This window comes from Hypanus sabinus, chromosome 12, assembly GCF_030144855.1.
Source record: "Hypanus sabinus isolate sHypSab1 chromosome 12, sHypSab1.hap1, whole genome shotgun sequence".
Lineage (NCBI taxonomy): Eukaryota > Metazoa > Chordata > Chondrichthyes > Myliobatiformes > Dasyatidae > Hypanus > Hypanus sabinus.
Window position 1 is genome coordinate 82,555,391 of NC_082717.1, and position 23,272 is coordinate 82,578,662.

The 23,272-nt window shown below is 38.9% G+C and overlaps 1 protein-coding gene and 1 pseudogene across 7 annotated transcripts in view; both read right to left on the minus strand.

The window, feature by feature from the left end:
- The window catches only part of LOC132402397 (ferritin, heavy subunit-like), a 33,707-nt pseudogene extending 28,550 nt beyond the window's left edge, over positions 1–5,157 (minus strand).
- Positions 1–23,272, minus strand: part of LOC132403056 (ras and Rab interactor 2-like) — a 172,448-nt gene that overhangs the window by 125,013 nt on the left and 24,163 nt on the right. The window lies entirely within an intron of this gene.

The following is a 23,272-nucleotide window of genomic DNA, read 5'->3' on the forward strand; positions in this document are numbered from 1 at the left end:
TTGACTTCATTGGTATAACCTCCGGCCACTTTAAATGAACATCCACAGCAATCAGAAACATGGAATTCGGCCACTCCCACAGGGGTAACGGTGCCTGTGGTAGGTGACTTTTTAAATTTTGAACTTTTTGGAATCCCGAACAGCTTTTGGTCTCACCAACATGGCTATGCTCTTTTCTTGCTGTTGCTGCCATCAGATAGAAAATACATGTGCCTCAGGACTCACACCACTAGGTTCAGGAACAGTTACTACTTCTCAACCACCAGACTCTTAAACAAAAGAGGATAACTATACTCATTTTATTCCTGGTGTTCCCACAACCGATGGTCTCACTTTAAAAACTCTCTCTTAGTTATTTTATGCTCTCATTATTTATTGCCATTTATTTATATTTGCATTTGCACAGTTTGTTGTTCATTGATCCTGTTTACAGCTACCATTCTATAGGTTTGCTGAGTATGCCCACAGAAAAAAGAATCTCAGGGCTGTATGTGGTGACATGTATTCTGATAATAAATTTTACTTTGAACTTTGAACAAATACAGGTTGAGTACCCCCCCCAATCCAAAAAACTTTGAAATCCAAAATGCTGGGCGCTGACTTGGCATCAGAAATGGAAATTTCCACAAGGCACTGGGAAGGCTCCCATGCAATGCACAGGTTCCTGCATACCATAAACAGTTCTGAGAAGTGACCTCACATATGTAATGAACAGAAATTAATGAAAAATAGAAAAACTCTATTGCCAGGAACATAGATGAGGGTAGTGCAGTGGATGTGATCTTCATGGATTTTAGTAAGGCATTTGACAAGGTACCACACAGTAGGCTTATTCAGAAAGTCAGAAGGCATGGGATCCAGGGAAGTTTGGCCAGGTGGATTCAGAATTGGCTTGCCTGCAGAAAGCAGAGGGTCATGGTGGAGGGACTATATTCGGATTGGATGGTTGTGACTAGTGGTATCCCATAAGGATCGGTTCTGGGACCTCTACTTTTCGTGATTTTTATTAATGACCTGGATGTGGGGGTAGAAGGGTGGGTTGGCAAATTTGTAGAGGACACAAAGGTTGGTGGTGTTGTGGATAGTGTTAAGGATTGTCGAAGATTGCAGAGAGACTTTGACAGGATGCAGAAGTGGGCTGAGAAGTGGCAGATGGAGCTCAACCCGGCGAAGTGTGAGGTGGTACACTTTGGAAGGACAAATTCCAAGGCAGAGTACAAAGTAAATGGCAGGACACTTGGGAGTGTGGAGGAGCAGAGGGATCTGGGGGTACATGTCCACAGATCCCTGAAAGTTACCTCACAGGTAGATAGGGTAGTTAAGAAAGCTTATGGAGTGTTAGCTTTCATAAGTTGAGTGATAGAGTTTAAGAGTCGCAGGGTAATGATGCAGCTCTATAAAACTCCGGTTAGGCCACACTTGGAGTACTGTGTCCAGTTCTGGTCGCCTCACTATAAGAAGGATGTGGAAGCATTGGAAAGTGTACAAAAGAGATTTACCAGGATGCTGCCTGGTTTAGACAGTATGCATTATGATCAGAGATTAAGGGAGCTAGTGCTTTACTCTTTGGATAGAAGGAGGATGAGAGGAGACATGATAGAGGTATACAAGATATTAAGAGGAATAGATAGAGTGGACAGCCAGCGCCTCTTCCCCAGGGCACCACTGCTCAGTACAAGAGGACATGGCTTTAAGGTAAGGAGAGGGAAGTTCAAGGGGGATATTAGAGGAAGGTTTTTAACTCAGAGAGTGGTTGGTGCGTGGAATGTACTGCCTGAGTCAGTGGTGGAGGCAGATACAATAGTGAAATTTAAGAGACTACTAAACAGGTATATGGAGGAATTTAAGGTGGAGGGTTATATGAGAGGCAGGGTTTAAGGGTCAGCACAACATTGTGGGCTAAAAGGCCGGTACTGCGCTGTATTATTCTATGTTCTATGACAAACTGAAAATTGAAGATAATTGCAAACATTCAGCAGGCTGGTGGAAGAAATTTAAGAAAAGGCACAGCATAATTTTTTTTTAAAGATTTGTGGTGATAAAGCATCTGCTGATCACAAAGTAACAAAGAAATTCATTGATGAGTTTGCAGAATGGCTGTTATCAGTACACACGCATGACGAACAAATGTAGAGACTACTTACTTGTACCACATAAATTCAGAGTCAGAAATGATGGCGGCCCCAAGCTATCTCATTATATATTCCAAATCCAAAAATAATTGAAAATCTGAAACACTTCTAGCTCCAAGCATTTCAGATAAAGTGTACTCGATCTGTACATTGTTCTGGATGCAGTTAGGGAGTGAGCCACCTAGCAGAGGAAAGCCATAGCACTCAGTTGCAACATTTATGAGAAGTTTGGATAGATATATGGAGGAGAGAAGTAAGGAGGGCTGCTGTCTGGGTGCAGGGAGATAGGACCAGGCAATAAAATGGGTTGGCACAGACTAGATGGGCCAAAGGGCCTCTTTCTGTCTTGTATTGATTTGTGATTCTATATAGAAAGCAAAATCAAGATGGAAAGAGATTGAGTGAATGAGATAGAAAGACAATATTTTAATTTTTTATGAAACTCATGAATTGTTAAAATATAGATACTCCAAATAAAACATGCAAAAGTAATTTTACAACATTAGTTATTGTTTTTAAGTTGTAATTAATACTTTCACATATTTAAATCCTCCTTGATACAAAGATTGTGCATTTTTTGGAACAAGCTCAAGAAATTTTTGTTTAAATGCCAGATCTCTCAGCAGAGTTCCAGAGCTCCCAAAGGTGTAAGGTAAATCATACAACAGCTTAAGGATTTCTACATTTAACTGTTCATGTTCAGATGCTGGAAGCTGCTGTTCGATTTACTTATTAGTAACAGTGAATACTAATAGCTTCCACGTGATTCCTCTCTCAATCACAGGCCAAGAGATCTGCACATGTCCAAATGATCCTTCAGGCTAATGCTTCACATGGAATTTGGGATTTCAAATAGACTAACACTCCCCAATCTGTTAAACTGAAACACCAGTGCAGGTATATCCTGTTACTACACAGTCTCGATTGATCTCAGCCATGACTGAGAAGTGTTGGTAATATCCTGCAGGAAAAGCTACAGCAAAGACTCAATAATGTGACATAAATGACACTGGAGATACAAAAGATTATAATTCTATGCAAAGATTTGATAGATTATTTTGCTGCAAGTTCAGAAAAGAGTGAAATGATGATTTTATATGTTTGGGAAGGTAAATACTGAAAGGTTGCTCCCATTGATCAAATAAGATCATATAAGGTCTTATTTCAAAGAATCATCAGGACACATCTTCATTTCTATGTTGCCAAAAGCTGTGCTGTTCTTTTTGCTACATTTGTAATCTGCATATTGTAACTTCCTGAGCCATCTACAAGCCTTGCTGTAAACCATTGCTGCTATTGTCACTTGGGTTTATCATTCCGTCCATCAATAGGGTGGAAAAACTGTGGTACTCAGTCAGATCTCTGAGAAATACCAACATAGCTCTCTCAGAAGAAAACATTATTTTTAGCTCTATTCACCCCTACTAGCAATAGGCAGCTCACCACTTTTAACGGAACCTCCAACCGACTGAGTCTGTAAACAATGGAAGCTCATGTGTTATAGCTAGACACTTCCTTATTTAACATGAGTGACCCCCTCAGATGAGAATATAACTAATTTAACAAAGCAGTCTACATATCTTGCCAACATGCAGAAACTGGGGAACAGTGCAAGCTGTAAACAATTAGAAAGCAGGACCTGAAGACTCCCAGCTCTCCAAACGTTACAGTGAATTAACCGGGCAGAAATTTTGCAGGTGAATTTTGACACCACTATAAACTTATGTTCCAGGCCTAAAGAAATATTACCCCTCTGAAAGATATTACTTCACTTTGCTTCAGAATGAAATTAGAGATGTAAGTGCTAACATTAAATCAATAAAATTTTAAACAAACACCATTAAATCAAGATAATTAAAATGGCTATTATTGGAGCCATGACAAATTCTTATGAAATTATAATGTAAATTGGTTAAATTGGACAAAACAGGTCATAAGTTATAAGTTATAAAGAATATGAGACATTAATTTTAGTTTTTGTTTTTCCTTATGAAGGTAAAGATTAAGGTTATGGATCCCACAACCCACCAGAGTTGTAGGGGTGCTGCACCAGTTGCTTCCATCTTTTACAGTTGTGGCTGAACGCCTGGGTTGCAGCAAAGTTCTTTTCAGCCCACTCTGCAATGTTGTCTGCCCATTTCTTCCTCTGTCCACCCCTTTTTCTTTCTCCCTGCACTGTTCCCTGAAGAATGGTTCTTGAAAGTCCGCTTGATCTTGTTACGTGGCCGTACCATCTCAGTTTCCTCTTCTTTACTGTGGACAGTAGATCTTCATAGTGTCTTATGTGTTGGGTGATGGTTCTTCACACTCCATTGTTTGAGACATGGTCTGTATAGGAGATGCCGAGGAGCCTCCTGAAGTATCTAATTTCTACTGCCTGGATCTTTTTTTTTGCATTTCTGCTGTCAAGGTCCATGATTTGCATGCATACAAGAAGATGGAGAATGCAAATGCTTGCAGGAGTTTCAATTTGGATCTGAGAGCGATGTTATTGTCTCTCCAATTGGTTTTAGCTTAGCCAGCATTGCTGTTGTTTGGGCTGTCCTTGCAAGGATGTCAGGCTTTGATCCTTGGTTGATGATGGCACCAAGATACTTGAACCATTTGACAGCCTCTAGTTCTTGTCCACAGACTGTGATTTTTGTCACTGATTGATTCTCATCAGCTTGGTCTTCTCTGCGCTGATCTCCATGTCATATCCAGTAGATGTATTGTCTGGACAGTTCACAAGGCAGGCCAATTCATCCTCACTTCCTGCCAGCCCATCAATGGCATCGGCAAACCCGGGGTTGGTTCTGATCTGTTCTCCGATGCCAAATGTGCTGATATGATCTTCCAGGGTATGTGTTATTATTTGCTCCAGGAAAATGTTGATCAGCGTGGGTGAAAGGAGGCACCCTTGTCAGACTCCAACTGATGTACGGAAACAATCTCTAACCATGCCTTGAACAACCGCACTGTGAGCTTTGGTGTAGAACTGCTTGATGGCTTGGATCAGCTTCTGTCCCACATTGTATCTCTTCATTCTGACTCAGGGTTCATCATGGCACACCATATTGAATACCTTCTTGAACATGTGGAAGATGTGCTTTTGATGTTGGTTACACTTCCTGCACTGTACTCATCTGTTCTGTTGTACTTCTTCCACTTCTGAACCCAGCCTAATCTGTGGCGATTATTTTTTCTGCCTGTGGTTTCAGATTTCAAATTGTGAAGATCTTCACAAAACAGAGACAGTCATGAGTCAACACCATCCAAGACAACGAAGGAAACTGTCTCACAGAAGATGAAGACATTCTCAACAGATGGACTGAGCATTGTTCGGATCTTTACAACCAACGGAACCAAGGAGTCCCCAGCGTACTCACAAGTCAGGACTTGTCGAACAACAATGACTTTCCAATTCTGTGGGAAGAAGTATATAAGTAGCCATAAGATTGCTGAAGAATGGGAATGCTGCAGGAATAGACAACATCCCAGCTGAGCGGATGGAGAAGAGACAGTGACAGACATCCTCACCAACATCTGCAACAAAATTCGGCAGACCAAGGAATGACCAACACCGTGGACAAAATCACTCATCATCACTCTCCCCAAGAAAGGCCACCTACAACAGTGCCAGAATTACAAAACCATGTCTTATTAACCATGCAAGCAAACTGATGCTGAGCAGATAAAGATAATGCATGCAAATAAAAGAAGACTGGGATATCTTTGCAACAAATATCCATGCCACAGCTTGTTTATTTATGTATGTTTATTTCTGGGAACAGCAATCCTTTCAGTTCACATTGCACTTAAGTATGAAGATTTCAACTGAATTACAAATACCGTTAAGCATTTGCAGATCAACACAGTGCCAGAAAATAACAATGGCCATATTCCAACTTTTAGTATAAATAAATGTTCTAAGGCATAACAATTTAAGTAGTGTTACACAGAAGGAGGAGGTAATAAGAGGGCTAGTCACAACATATTTCAACAACATGCCTTCACAGACGCACATGGAGACTTAGTAAAGTTTATGGCTGGTTTTCCATAAGTTAGATGGCTAAAGGCACGAGTTATATGCAAGACGACAAAACAGACAGGGTGAACTATTTAATGTGTTCTTGTACAGCAAGTACTGTTCATGACAGATGGATAGATTTAGATAGGGGATATTTTACTTGTGCACCAGAGGTAAAGGATCAACCACAGGTGGTGGAACAAGCATGACTGCTGAAAAGCCCACTCCTGCTCTCATTAATTTTCAGGATAATCTTGGGAGTATGAAGTATTCAGACATGACAATTTCTAGAAGTAACAAGAGGCAGGAGTATCAGGGCGATGAAGGCAGAGATAACCAGAGGAAGCAATTAGCACAAAACAGGAGGAACTGAGAACATGATATAAATGAGCTTTAGTTTGTGGCAGATGAGAAGTTAGTCAGAAAAAACATTGCGAAAGCAAAGACTTAAAGGTGTAGACATTGTGGTGAGAGCTGCTAACAGATTTTGGTTTAACTGGTGGAAACTGCAGTTATTTAATGTTTTACTTAAGTCCAGCTCTAAGATGCCTCAAAGTCCACTATCCAGCTAATTATAACCATCACCAGATCTCCTTTCCACCTCAGTAATAAGTCTGGTCTTGTGAATTATATTATCTGCATCAAAGCAACTCCACTGAAGCAAAAAAAAGTAAAGGCTGATATATCAAATCAAACCTTTCATCATAAATAAAAGATAAGCAGTTAGTTATCTTCTGTCTATACTCAGTCTTGTTGCAGAGGCTTCACCCAAAATACCAACCATCAAATTGCCTTCATAGATACTGCTTGACCTGCTGAAGTTCCTCCAAAAGTTTACTGTTTTTTGCTCTTGATTTGAACATCTGAAGCCTCTTGTGTCTCCAACCACTATATTTCAGCTTAGACAGGAACAAAAGCACAAGAACAGAAGCAGGGATAGGCAGCTCAAACCAATGCTGCCTTTCAATAATACCATTGCTGACACTGGGCCTCATCCAAATTCCTGTCACAGGGAATTAGATCAACCATGGGCAATGAAATGCCCTTAAGCCCACCTCTGCCGTCCCCCACTCAACTGTCAAGCAATGCTAGGAAGAAACACAGAGTACAAAGGAAAAACAAACTGTACTGTAGATGAGAGCCTCAACGTTCATCACCACGAATGGCTCTTAGCACCACCGCTGGCCAAGTTCTGAAGGGCAGAGCCACCAAATTGGGATGTGAATTAATGAGATATAACCTTAGTTGACCTTGTCCTGCAATGCCATTATCCATATTGGCGATGGTAGTAGTGACGACGTCAGTGTTTATGGAGGCAAGAGTCATCACCATGCCCAGTCCATTCTCCATTGGTGGCACTACCACTAATATGAATGGGATACATTCAGAATACGCATGATGGTTCAAAACTAGGAAGGAATGAAGTGACCATCAGCAACAGCAGAAATGTACAGCACCACAACCTGTGATCTCATGATCTGGGGTATTACTCGTTCCTCTCTCCAATACTTAGGCAGCAGAGTGACAAAACTAAAAGAACCACTTGCTCATGACTCAAGAGACCCATATTCAATCTGTCTTCAGGTGTTGTTGGTGTGGAGTTTACACTTTTTCCCTGTAACCCCATGGGCTTTCTCTGGCCACTCTGGTGTCCCCCCTACCCCATGTCCTAACGACAAATGGATCAGTACGTTAACTGGCCACTGTAAAGTTTCCTGTTGCATAGGTAAATTGGAAAATCTAGGAGGGAGAATTGAAGTTCGGGGTGGGGGGGGGGGGGTAGAATTTAGTATAAAACAGGGGTTCCCAACCTGAGGTCCATGGACCCATCAGTTAACGGTAGGGGTCAATGGTATAAAAAAGGATGGGAACCCTTTCCTTAAAAAGAGCGGTTGATGGCTGGTATCGACCTGAAGGGCCAAATGGCCTGTTTCATGACACTGGCCTCTTTTAGCAAGCAGTACCAAGTAGATGATTCCCTCAAAATGACCAGCATTACAATGGCCAGTCATCAGCAATATAGTTCACTTGAAAGTATCATGAAGAAGTTTGGAACACTGCATTCATTAATGGCCAGGGACAGACAATATCCAGCTACAGCTCTGAAGAATTATATTTAAAACCCAGTTGAGTTTCCAGCCAAGTGATTACAAGCCTGCTTACTCTCAATCATCAGTGTGATGTAATCAAGTAATTTTTACTTGACTGGCTCAGAATGGGGCTCCCAAATCTAATTTCTGCCTTGGTCCAAACATTAGGTACAATACTGAGTCATGTCACCTGCAGAAATTCTCTGATGATTCTTCAATAGTTAGGTGTATAAAGGAAGGACAGGAGGATGAATACAGGGTCCTGGCGGAGGACTTTGTCAATTGGTACAAGCTGAATCATTTGCAGCTCCAAATCAGTAAGACAAAGGAGATGGTGATGGACTTTAGGAAGACCAAGCTTGCACTGCTCCCTGATACATTTGATGGTGAGGACCTCAAGTACCTGTGGGTGCACTTGGATGACACACTTGAGTGAAGCACCAACACAGAGGCTGTGTACAAGGGTCAGAGTCACCTCTACTTCCTGAGGAGACTGAAGTCCTTTGGTGCATTTAGGCCTCTTCTTCACATGTTCTACCAGACTGTTGTCACCAGTACAATCTTTTATGCTGTGGTGTCCTGGAGCAATGGCATCAACACGGGTGATGCCAAAAGGATCAATAAGCTGATTAGAAAGGATGGCTCTGTAATAGGAGTCAAATTGGACACACTGGAGACTGTGGTAGAACAAAGGACCCTACGGAAATCCTGGCAATTCCAGACAATTTTTCTCACTCTCTGCATGCCACCTTGGCTGAACAGAGGAGCACTTTTAGTGGATAGACTAAGGCAACTATGCAGCTCCAAAGAGCACTATATGAGGTCATTCTTACCCTTGGTCATGAGACAACCTATAGCCAAGGAAGTGATGACACCCCCCCACCTGTTAGACTGTTTGAGGTAACTTATTTTCACTCTTTCTTGCTTCTCTTCTAATACAGAAACATAGAAAACCTACAGCACAATACAGGCCCTTCAGCCCACATAGCTGTGCCTAACATGTCCCCACCTTAGAAATTACCTAGGGTTAGCCATAGCCCTCTGTTTTTCTAAGCTCCATGTACCTATCGAGCAGTCTCTTAAAAGATCCTATAGTATCCGCCTCCACCACTGTTGCTGCCAGCCCATTCCACACACTCACCACTGTGTAAAAAAAACTTACCCCTGACATCTCCTCTGTACCTACTTCTAAGCACCTTAAAACTGAGCTCTCTCATGCTAGCCATTTCAGCTCTGGGAAAAAGCTTCTGACTATCCACACGACCACTGCCTCTCATTGTCTTACGTACCTCTATCAGGTCACCTCTCATCCTCAGTCGCTCTAAGTAGAAAAGGCAGAGTTCTCTCAATCTTTCTCATAAGGCACGCACCCAATCCAGGCAACATTCTTGTAGATCTCCTCTGCACCCTTTCTATGGTTTCTACATCCTTCCTGTAGTGAGGCAACCAGAACTGACCACTGTACTCTAAGTGGGGTCTGACCAAGGTCTGATATAGCTGCAACATTACCTCTTGGCTCCTAAACTCAATCCCATGGTTGAAGGTGGCCAATGCACCATATGCCTTCTTAGCCACAGAGTCAACCTGCGCAGCAGCTTTGAGTGTCCTGTGGACTCAGACCCCAAGATACCTCTGATCCTCCACACTGCCGAGAGTCTTACCATTAATACTATATTCTGCCACCTTATTTGATCTACCAAAATGAACCACCTCACACGTATCTGGGTTGAACTCCACCTGCCACTTCTCAGCCCAGTTTTGCATCTTATCAATGCCCCACTCTAACCTCTGACAGCCCTCCACACTATCCACAACACCCCCAACATTTGTGTCATCAGCAAATTTACTAACCCATCCCTCCACTTCCTCAACCAGGTCATTTATAAAAATCAGGAACAGTAGGGGAACCAGAACAAATCCCTGAGGCACATCGCTGGTCACCGACCTCAATGCAGGATATGACCTGTCCACAACCACTCTTTGCCTTCTGTGGGCAAGCCAATTCTAGATCCACAAAGCAATATCCCCTTGGATCCCATGCTTCCTTACTTTCTCAAAAACTGTATAGCTGTACACTGTAATGCTACTGTGGCACTGCGATTACCTTTGGGATCAATAAATTTCAGATGCAAGGTGACAGCAAGGGAGCACTTGGCGGAGTCTGGCATCAAGAGTTCTAGTTAAACTGAAGTCAACAGAAATCAGCAGGATTCAGGGGCACTCCACAGTCATCATATATGGCAACACAGCTTCTGTTCTTTAAGGCAGTATCATAGGGCTGATCATCTTCAGCTCCTTTATCAATGTCAGGTAATGACCACCTCCAAGTCAGAACATAAACAAAGATAAACTATAAACAGGAGTAAACAACACTGGATTGCACCAAGAGGCATATGGTAACTCACTGAGAATAAAATTTTCAGGGGTTACATTGGTAGTTGTGAGATTTCCCACCATTATCTCCCTCCCCCATTGAAAATCTGTCAATGTGAAAATATAAATTACACCATCAACCTCTACAATGTACGGATCACGTGTGTGTGGATGACAGTGGATATCAGCATTCGATGTACAGGTGACACCACCGTTGTGAAAATGCACTATGAACGAGTGCTTTGTACATAGTTAAGAGCTCAACTGGTAGACTACTCATTTTCCATTGATCAATAGACCGCTTAGCATTAAAGGGCCAGTCAGTTCTGATCAAAGACAGAAACTTGATTCATCCAGCTGTTCTCAGGTCATGCTGTTGCAAATCTTTACATCTTTATTCCCAAGAAGTCTGACCGCTTCCAACCTTGATCGGTCAGTCAGTCACCCACCACTCAGAATAGAATAGAATGGAGAGAGGAGGAGGAATTTCTTTAGCCAGAGAGTGGTGAATCTGTGGAATTCTATGCCACAGGCAGCTGTGGAGGGCAAGTCTTTATGTATAGTTAAGGCAAAGGTTGATAGATTCTTGATTGGTCAGGGCATGAAGGGATACAGGGAAAAGATTGGGGCAGAGAAGAAAAATGGATCAGCCATGATGAAATGGCAGAGCAGACCCAACAGGCCAACCCCTCTATCTTATGGTCACTCTGCAGCAAATCTGCCCCATCGTAGTGATGGAATGAAATGCAATGCTTCCACTTCTAATTCTGTTTAGGTATAGAAAATATACATCATTCCCATGTGTACTGCATCATTCACTCACAGCTTCCACCAAAAATGACACAGGTCCTAAAACAGTGCAGATTTGATGTGCAAAATAGTCTCTGCTGCTTGCTGTCAACCAAACTCTCCCAATCCAAGCCAGCTTTGATTAATTCAGCTTCAGAAAATACTTGTACTTTGATCAAGTGAAACAAATGAACCAAGTTTCATGCCCGCAAAGTGCAGCTGAATGAAGCAAGCAATTCATGGTGTTTGCACAGCTGGGATGGGCAACCAGCAAGACAAACATTGGATCGCGTGGGAAATGAGATGAGAACTGAACAGGGGCAACCTTTCCTTCCCAACTTCATAACTGGCGGGAGACAAGGACAATGGATTTTGTTCAGAATGAAAAATGAGAAATACATACCCCAACAAGCAGCTGCTGCCTTCATGACATCAAGTCTTTAAAGAATTATTCATTCGTGGAATGCAAACATCCTTGGAAAGATGAGCATGTATTATTCCATCCTAGTTGCAGCAGAGTCATCATCTAGGCCTCAGTAAAGTATCTAACCAGATTCCTATTTGTTTTCAACAGCATCACCAATGTTGACATCCTAATTTTGACGAAAGGACGACAGCCTGAAACTTTCAATGAATCTCTTTTCAGCTTACCAATAAGCATAAACATAGCTAAACTTTCATGAAACTGCACCTTATTTTATAATATTGTGTGCAATTCTGCTCACCCTAGGACACAGCAAGGAAACAATTAAATGAGAGAGGACGCTGAAAAGATTCGGAAGGATGCTGACAAGACAGGGGTGTTAAGAGTTATAAGGAGAGACAAAATAGGCTAGGAAGGTTTAACCTGGAGGTAACAGGCTGACCGGTAAGGTCATCAAGGGTCATAAAATCAAGAGGTGCAGAGATACTTCCGCTCAAGATTGCGCCAGCGTACAACGCTCCCTCGGTTGAAATCTTGCAGAATTCTCACGAAAATATCTTTTTTTTAAACTTCTCTTACATTGATTTTTCGCCTCAAGTGTGTTACTGGGACAGTTAGATCCTGTGATTTACAGTTAGGAGGTCATCTGAGAGGCCCAGTGCTCTGCTGTCTCCAAGAAGATGCGAGAATTGAGCGTGTACCTGGACTGTCTCGATGCGAAGAAACTTCGAGATGGAACATGAGCCAAGGTTCATCTCCATTTCGCCAGTTAAAGTGCCCACTTATCACAGATTAAGTGTCGAGGAAGATTGAGACAGCAAGGCAAATGCAGGTGGTGAGTGAGAATTCAGTGACAAGTGCCTTCCTTTTGATTGCAGCCAAGAAGTGAGTGGCCCATCACCGTGGCAGGCAGGTAGGCTTCTCTGCCTCGTGGCGTCCCTCTCTTTCGATGAACGTCAGTGATATCGGAGGATAGCATCGTGGTTCTGCATTTAAGGACTGTGGACTTTTATATTCCGTGTTTTTTAAAAAATAATCATCCGTTCCTTTTCTATCTTGTTGTGCGAGGGGACAGTGTTGAGTGAGGGTATCGACATTCTGTTAGTTATTTGTGCATGGGAGAGGTTAACTTTTGGGGGTCAATTTTCTTGCTCCATTTTGTGAGAGGGAGGTGGGCTTGGGGGTTGATGATCGGGGTGCTGTTCTTTTCTGTGCGGGGCAATGACCATGATGTACTTTGTTTCGTGGTCGTCTGAAGAAGATGAATTTCAGAGTTAGATCCATGCTTTGATTATAAATGAACCTTTGATCAGGTGAACAGTCAGTAATTTTCCCATGTCTAGTCTAAAAACTAGAGGCCATATGCTTAAGGTGAAAGGAGAAAGATTCAAAAGGGTGAGTCTTTCCAGATAGAGGTGACCAGAATATGGTGTGAGCTAACAAATGAAGACTTTATCACTATACATTTTAAACTGTACTAATTGCTACATTTACTATAAACAGCAATTACTATGTTTAAAAGGTATTTTAACAGGCTATCTCAGTAAATATATTTAAAACAAGGTTGGATAGATTTTTGCATTATAGGTGAATTAAAGTTTGTGGGGAAAAGGCGGGTAGGTGGAGATGAGTCCATGGCCAGATCAGCCATGATCATATTGAATGGCAGAGAAGGCTCAACAGGCTACTTCAACTCATTTCTTATGTTTTTATGTAAAATCAGTCAGCTCTATCATTGACTCCCAGGAAGAGAAAAAACTTCTAGCTACTCTTTGTGATGCACACTGTGGGACTTTTGCAGGTGAGGAATAAGGTGTTGATGGACACTATCCTTTTCCTTATTCAGAAGATAAAGGATACTGTCTTCTATTATTAATCCATTTTAATGCAGGGAACACAGTTTATTCTGGTTAATTGGGGCAGCCACCTATTTAGGACAACTCTTAAAATAGAAAATAGCCTGGATTCCTTTTGTTTATTTCAGACACTGTTGCTTAGCTGGAACAGGAGGCTATTGCCAAACGGGGTCTAACTAGCATCAGCCACATATGCTTGTGTGGCCATTAGACACTACGCTGTGCTTAGAGTGAATTGTTTTTAAATAGCATCAGCTGTGTGTATTTGTGTTAAAAGGAAGTGATTTTTGTCACTGATAGTTGGCATGAAAATAAGCAGTAAGACAACTCAGAACTCTTTTGTTCACTGCCATTTCAGCATTCAGGCTTTCGAGGTGTCAGATTTGGCTGGGAATGAAAGCGAAACGATTTAGCAGTTTAGGAACAATGAGAGTGTGAAGGTATCAACAATCATCCTGAATGTTACAATGAAAATGAAGATTTGGAGGAGGCAATCATCAAAAGCATTGTACGAAGACAGTCCATTATCTGCTCTTGGTGTCTGCACTGATTTGGTTCATTTACAAGAACATGGCAGTGTACACTGAATGAATTCCTCCAGTAACTACTAGGAACTAGTACAGTTAGAAACACTGACGGTGTTCCAATTTGTTCTGTATTTCATTTGAAGGCATAGTTTGTTACTCAGTTAAATGGTAGTTATTCTTTTTTTTAATGTCTTTTTAATGATTTCCATGAAACTTCTGCTTAATTGGGCCGAAGTATACTGGTCCCCATGTGTCCCAATGAACTACAATCCACTGTAATTCGATTTGTTAATTAGTGACATTGCTCGAGTGGCTTTATTGGCTTTGTTCTTTTCTCCAGTAAACCACCATTACTGATGTCTTTTACTTCCACAATAGATGAATCTTGAAACAGCTTACGTGGTTGGCAAAACACACAAGTAACTGGTTTTGGGCTGAGTTGTGTTTAAAATTCCACAAATGTTTTGAGTTGTGCTTTAGTAGATCTGGCATGACTGCAGCAGTATTACTGGTATAAAGAAGGGGAATTCATACCTGCAGGGTTGTGTCAGGACACTACAGCGCAGTTCAGTCTATGGCATTGTCCCAACTTTTTAACCTACTCCAAGATCAATCTCACCCTTCTCTTCTACACAGCCCTCCATTTTTCTTTTATTCATGTGCCTTTTTAAGAGACTCTTGAATGGCCCTAATGTGCCTGCTTCTACCACCACCGATGGTATTGCATTCCATGCACCTATCAATCTCTGTGTTATAAAATCTACCTCTGACATCCTCCCCACTCAATACTTTATTACAATTACCTTAAAATTATGCCCTCGTATATAAGCCATTACTGCACTGGGGAAAAAAATGAGTGCTGGTTTTTCACTATCTGTGCCTCTCATCTTATCTTGTTGCTCTCACTTGAATTGAGTATGATGTGGGACAGGAGGCAGTGGATGAGTGCTGGGGCAGGGACATCAGGTAAGATCTTTTCATTCCAAACAATTAGTGTATTGAACATTACAGAACCTCTCAGGTGCTTTCCCTCTCCCTCTCCCTCCCCTCTTCCCACTTTCAGTCCACAATAGAGACCAATATCAGAATAAGATTTATCAACACTCACATGGTGGAGTTTCAAGATGGCGACGTAGACATCTGCCTTTTAGGCGCTCTTCATTTTTTAAGCTATAATCACCCTTTTAATCAAATCTTTTCGTACTTAATCATATGGGTTGATATTTATGATTTATTTTTCTTTTTAAAAATAACACTGGATTTAATTTTTTCAAACTTAAAATGTCTGTACCTAAGAAATGGTCTAAAGACCCTATAACTCTCGATGCAATCTCCAGTCTTCTGGATACTAAACTTGCAAGTCTGGAAAACAAACTTACTGCGAAAATATCGGAGCTTGAAGAAATCGTTAAATCATTTGATATCAAGCTTCAATCGCAGGCAGCAGTTACTGAACGGCATGAAGAAAAGTTTGCGGCTCTTGACAAGATAATTTGTGAAAAAATACATACAATCGAAACTTTGGAGGAGAAGGTACGATCGACCGCTAAAAGAGTGGAGCAGTATAAGTTTAAAATCACCGATCTTGAAAACCGGTCTCGCAGACAGAATTTGCGTATTATTGGATTTCCCGAAAATCTTGAGTCTGGTGACTTAACAGAATATTTCTCTAATTTATTGTGGGAAATTTTTGGCGAGGACGCTTTGCGGGTTAAACCTACTATTGATCGTGCCCACAGAATTTCGAGATTTTCGGCTGCGAAAGACAAGCCACGAGCTGTGATTGTCCGTCTCCATTATCCTCGGGAGAAAGAGCTTTTAATTCGATTAGCTCGTCAGAAAGGTATGATTTCTCACAAAAACAAGTTTCGTATTGTGGAAGACTATTCATTCGAGGTAATGAGGGCGAGAATTGCTTTTAAACTGGTGATGGCGGAGGTTCATTCGATTGGACTTAAACAAGCTTTAAGATATCCAGCAAATCTCAGAATTACGTTGAGCGACAACAGTCAGCGTTTCTTTAATACTCCGGAAGAAGCGAAGAAATTCGTTGAAGAATATCGCTCTTCTAGTCCAACTTGAACTATGTGTTATGTGGAAGAACTTTTGGAGAGAAGACGCCATTCCGTTTTAGGCTTTAGCTTATGAAGCTGTGGTATAGCTTTTTATTTTGGTCTGTAGACCTGGTTTTTTTTATTATTATCATGATTTACAGATTTTTTTTAACTTTACTATAATGTCTTTTTTCTTAATTAATTTTTTTTCCCTCTGGATTAGATATACATGTTAAGACTTTGTAATAATGATTTATTTTTTAAGATGTCGTTTCTTCTTCTCATAAGACTTTGCTTTCCGTAAGCGTTTATTTGCCTGTATTTGAGAATGGGACGAATGTTTTAAATTTTTGAACCTTTTTATATATATATATATAGTAGTGGTTATTGAACCCTTTTTTAATTCTATTTTGATAACCTTTTTTTTTAAAAAATAGATTGGTGAATTTACATTTATATTCTGTAATATGGTCCTTTCAAAATGTCCTTTTTTCTTCCCATAAATCTTTGTTTTTGAAACGTCATTTCCTTATATTTGAATATGGAATTTTTTTTAAAGGCATATTACACTATTTTAAACTTCAATGGTTATCCTTTTTTTATTAATGATTTTTTGCTTTTTTATATTATTTTTTCATTTTGATTGATATATATTCTTTTTGTTTACAACCCTGTATTTATATCTGGGTGTTATATAGTTTCTCTTTTCTTTCTTTTCATGAAGTCGCCATCTTGAAAATGGGGCTAATATTAGTGTTAGTTTGTGCGCCTGCCGCTTGGCTTTTTTCCGTGGGGTTGGGGGAGGGGGTAGGGATCTTCTTTCACCCTTTTGCTTTTTATTTTTTTGCTTTTAGTTTATGGGCCGACTTTAAATTATTAATATTGTTGAGGTGTCATGTTCTCCGGTTGCTCCTGAATCATTTTTCCTTCTTCCTGATTTATGGGTTATGTGTCTTTTTAACCTTTTATGATATACACAATTAATATTGGCATGATGGAAAGTCTGTTAACTTTATCTCTTGGAATACTAATTTAAATCATCCGATTAAACGTAAAAAAATATTTAAAGTATTCCATAGACTAAATGCTAATATTATTTTTGCACAGGAGACCCATATTAGGAGGGAGGATAATTAACGCTTTTTTCGGTTCTGGAAAGCTAAACAATTCCACTCGAATTCTACTGCCAAAATTAGGGGTGCGTCTATTTTTATAGACCCTTCAATTTCGTTTACACATCATGAAATTATTTCTGATCTACAGGGCAGATTTTTGTTGATAACTGGTTCACTTTTTAATCGAAAAGTGGTTCTAGTTAATATTTATGCTCCAAACTTTGACTGCCCTGAATTTTTTAAACATTTATTTACTTCCCTTCCTAATCTAAATGAATATCTGCTGATAATGGGTGGAGATTTCAATTGTTGTTTGAATCCTTCAATGGATAGGTCTAAACCTATTTGAATTCTTCCGAATAGATCAGCCTCACTTATTAATTCTTTTATGGTTGATTCGGGAATTACTGAAATATGGCGGTTTTTGAACCCTAAAGATAAAGAATTTTCATTTTTTTCACATGTATATCACAGTTATTCTAGAATTGATTATTTTCTTATTGATCATCGTTTATTAACAGATGTTATTGATTGTAAATATGATTCTATTGCTATTTCGAATCATGCACCTTTGAAGTTATCTATCAAGATTTCGGACTTTTCTAATAATACTAGATCTTGGAGACTTAACGCTACTTTGCTTCAAGATCCAGAATTCATCACCTACATAAAACAGCAAATTGACTTGTTTTTCTCAACAAACTATACAGAAGAGATTGACAGAGGAATACTTTGGGATTCTTTTAAGGCTTTTATCCGTGGACAAATTATCTCATATTCTGTCGGTAAAAGAAAACAAAGATATTTAGATATTGCTTTATTAGTGGATAAAATTAAAGAAATTGATAAGATTTATTCCGTGACTCCTACCAAAGAACTTTATAAGAAAACAGCTGAGCTTCAAATGGAGCATAGCTTATTATTATCTTCTTCAATTGAGAATCAATTAATTAGGACCAGGGCCCAATTTTATATCCATAGTGATCGAACTGGTAAATTATTAGCTAACCAATTAAAAGCTATTTTGACTAAGTGACAAATTATTAAAATTCGTAAACAAGACGGCAATCTGACTACTGATCATAAAGAAATCAATAACACTTTTCAAGATTTTTATAAATCTTTATATCAATCAGAATTTGACGGCGATCTGTCCATGATGGATAACTTTTTTAACAATTTGAATATTCCCAAACTGACAGATGAAGATCGTAGCTTGTTTGATGCTCCTATCTCTCTGGCCGAAATAGGAGAGGCTATCTCATCAATGAACTCAGGGAAAGCTCCTGGTCCTGATGGTTATATTATAGAATTTTTTAAAACTTTTTCTTCTTTGCTTTCCCCTTGACTATGTGAAATTTTTAATGATGCATTTGTTAAGAAGAGATTACCTCAGTCTTTTTATGAAGCTACTATCTCTCTAATTCTTAAAAAAGATAAGGGTCCCACTTTATGTGCATCTTATCGCCCTATATCACTATTAAATGTAGATTCTAAGATCCTTACAAAAATTTTAGCTATTAGGTTAGAAAAGGTATTATCACATATTATTTCAGAAGACCAAACTGGTTTTATTAGGAATCGGTATTCCTTTTTTAATATTAGAAAAAATAAATATAATTTATACTTCATCACCCACAATTCCAGAATGTGTTATTTCACTAGATGCTGAAAAAGCCTTTGATAGAGTTGAATGGGTATACTTATTTAACACTTTGAGATATTTTAATTTTAGTCCCAATTTTATATCATGGATCAAACTAATATATCATAAACCTGTTGCTTCTGTTCTTACAAATAATTACAGATCTTCTTTTTTTTCAATTATCTCGTGGTACGAGACAAGGTTGTCCCTTAAGTCCTTTATTGTTTAACATTGCATTAGAACCTTTAGCCATTGCTATTCATGAATCTCCTAATATTTTTGGTATTACCCGTAATGAGAAATTATACAAGTTATCACTTTATGCTGATGACTTGTTGTTATATATTTCTGATCCTGACAGGTCTATTCCCGCTATTTTATCCTTGTTGGCTCAATTTGGTAGTTTTTCTGGTTACAAACTAAACTTGGATAAGAGTGATTTATTCCCTTTAAACGCGCAAACTTTATTGAATGAAAGGACACCATTTAAAGTTGTTGATGATAACTTTATCTACTTAGGTATAAAAATTACTAAGAAATATAAAGATTTATTTACATTGAATTTTCTACCTATGCTTAATCAAATTCAACAACTTACTACAAGATGGTCTCCCTTATCCTTATCATTAGTTGGTCGGATTAATGCTATTAAAATGATGATTCTACCGAAATTTTTATATTTATTTCAAGCTTTACCAATTTTTATTCCTAAATCTTTTTTTGATAACATTGATTCAAAAATTTCTTCATTTGTGTGGCAAAATAAAAATCCTAGGTTAAGTAAAAGGCAATTACAAAAATCTAAAAAAGATGGTGGTTTAGCTCTACCTAACTTTAGATTTTACTACTGGGCGAATAATATTCGTAACTTAATTTATTGGAAATCAGATTTGGATTCACCATTGTGCCCATAGTGGGTAAATTTAGAATGCAATGAGGTACAGGGATATTCTCTATTCTCCGTTCTGGGTTCTTCTCTTTCTGCCGATTTAGTTAAATTCAATAAACAGATATCCAACCCTGTTGTCAAACATACATTACGAATTTGGTTTCAATTTCGTAAATTTTTTACTCTGATAGTCCTATTTTACTTAATTTTTTTTTCAAACCTTCTTTGACAGATCAAGCCTTTAGCATATGGAAAAGGAAAGGTATAAAATGCTTTTGTGATCTCTTCTTTGAAGGTAGTTTCATGTCTTTCGACCAACTTTCCAACAAATTTGAGTTACCTAAATCTAACTTTTTTAGATATTTACAAATTAGAAATTTTTTACATAAAATTCTACCATCCTTCCCCAATTCAACTTCAATGGACTTTTTAGGTATGATTTTTACCTTAAATCCCTATCAAAAGGGCTTTTATTTATAATATGATTATGAAGATACAACCAGAAATATCAGGTAGAATTAAACAAGAATGGGAAAAAGAACTTCAATATAATATATCAATAGAAAAATGGGAAAAAATTTTACAAATGGTTAATTCTTCTTCTATATGTGCTAAACATGCTTTAATACAATTTAAAATTGTACTTAGAGCTCATATGTCTTAGAGCTTGCTCGATTCTATTCTCATATTAACCCTCAATGTGACAGATGTCATTCAGATGTGGCTTCATTGACCCACATGTTTTGGTCATGTCCCACTTTACATAACTATTGGAAGGACATATTTGCTACCATTTCCTCAGTTTGGAATATTGATTTACAACCTCATTTTATTACTGTAATTTTTGGTATACCAAATGAGGATGATAATCAGTTTTCCCCTTCAATTAGATGAATGATTGCTTTTGTAACATTAATGGCCAGAAGGTCTATATTACAAAATTGGAAAGAAGTAAATCCTCCTACCACGTTCTCTCAAACTATTTCTTTTCTGAGCTTGGAAAAAATTAGAAGCACTATTTTTGACTCATCAATTAAATTTGAAGAAACTTGGGGACCGTTTATTCGACATTTTCATATGAATTAATTTGGCCTCTTCCAGACCTTCTCTTTACTTATTCTTGTTCAGGTATGGAGTTCCGGAGTTTTTGGCACTATCATATACAAATAAACTATTATTATAGCACATGTTAGTTTAGTTTAGTATTTTTAAAATATTTTTTGCCTGTATTTTTTAATTTTTTCTTTTTCTTTTGATGATTATTTTTATTTTTTTCATATAATTATTATAGACTTGATTGATAATGTACTATGTTTTTCTGTTGGTATTTTAATAGGATATTGTTATCCTACTATTAATTCAATTTCAAGTCTTATGCATTTATAACCTATTTACTATTATATTATTTTTTTATATATGAAATTCAATAAAAAGATTGAAAAAGAAAGAAAGAACACTCACATATGCACCAGCTGTACAGTGCAATGTATAAAATTATTACAGTACTGTGGAAAAGCCTTATGCACCCTAGTTAAATATGTTTGTCCATGACTTTCACAGAGCATTGCAGCTCCTCAGGTAGCTACAGAGACTGATCTGGAATACACATATTCCATGGGACTTAATGTTTGGGTGGATTCCCTTAATGGAGAACGCTAGTGCGTGACATTTTTTAATGTGGGAGGCAGCACAGGCAGCCACCACATGGCCCTTGACAGACTGGGGTCAGGGTTGCAAGACAGCAGGATAACTTACTGCTGCAGCCTTCCTCTGCATTCACTGCTGCTGTGACGAATCATCATCTTCTGCCAGCTCCACCGCTGACATCTTGGTTGGATTGCTCTTTGCCTGGAATCTCTTCCTCGACTGCCATGGGTGACTCTACCAGGAACTATGAGCCGAACAGCAGTACAGAATGTCTTTCTGGTGCTTCCCGTTCCCTTCCCCTCTTCCCACTCTTAGGCCACAATAGAGTCCCATATCAGAATAGGATTTATCGTCACTCACGATGGTACTGCTCTCAGGAACTCAAAAGCTTTCTCCACTACAACAAGGATCATCCTCAGAGAAATATCAATTTACAAACCTCTATCAAGTCACCTCTCAGCTTCTTTCTCTCCAAAGGCTTGGCTCACTCAACCTTTCCTCATAAGACATGCTCTCTAATTCAGGCAGCATTCTGGTAAATCTCCTCTGCACCCTCTTAAAATTTCCACATTCCTCCTATAATGAGGCAGCCAGAACTGATCACAATCCTCCATGTGGGCTAACCTGAGTAAAGCTGTAACATTGCCTCAAGGCACAAACTTGATTCCCTGACTCGTTGAAAACTTCATTGAAATCCACATGCACCACATCCATCCTCCTGACCTTCATGAATTTGTTTTGTCACTTCCTCAAAAAATTCAATCAGGCTGGTGAGACATGGCCTGCCTCTCACAAAGCCTTGCAGACTATCTCTAAGAAAACTATGCTTCTTCAAATGATCGAAGGTCCTGAATCCAAGAATCCTCTTCAATAGTTCATTCCCAGAATTATTCCTGTTACCTTTCTTGAGAAAAGGTTTAAATCACAAAAATCACAATTCAAATAATTCTGGTCAGGACAGCTATAGTCCCTATAAAAAGTATTTCCCCCACCCCCAGAGTGTTTCATGTTTTATTGTTTCACAACATTGAATCACAATGGATTTAATTTGGCTTTTTTTTACACTGATCAACATAAAGAGACTCTTGTGTGTCAAAGTGAAAACAGATCTTTACAAAGTGATCTAAATTAATTGCAAATATAAAACATAAAATAATTGATTGCACTAGTATTCCCCCTCCCCCCTTTAATATGACACACCAAATCATCACCAATGCAACCAATTGTTTTTAGAAGTCACATAATTAGTTAAATGGAGATCACCTGTGTGCAGTCAAGGTGTTATTATGAAGAATTTGAAGGTATCTATAATCATTTTGTATGTTCCAATGAAAATGAAGTTATGGGGAGGTGATCGTTGATACCATTGTATGAATTCAGACAATTATCTGCACTAGATGTCTGCGCTGGTCTTGATCATTATGTGCACTGGATGAAATGCTCCATCTAAAGGCATTGCCTTTAAAAAGTATTCACCCCCCTCCCTTAGAAGTTTTCATGTTTTTATTGTTTTACAACATTGAATCACAGTGGATTTAATTTGGCTTTTTTGAAACCGATCAACAGAAAAAGACTATTTTGTGTCAGTGAGAAACCGATCTCTACAAAGTGATCTAAATTAATTACAAATACAAAGCACAAAATACTTGATTGCATAAGTATTCACCCTCCTTTAATATGACACACCAAATCATCACTGATGCAGCCAATTGGTTTTAGAAG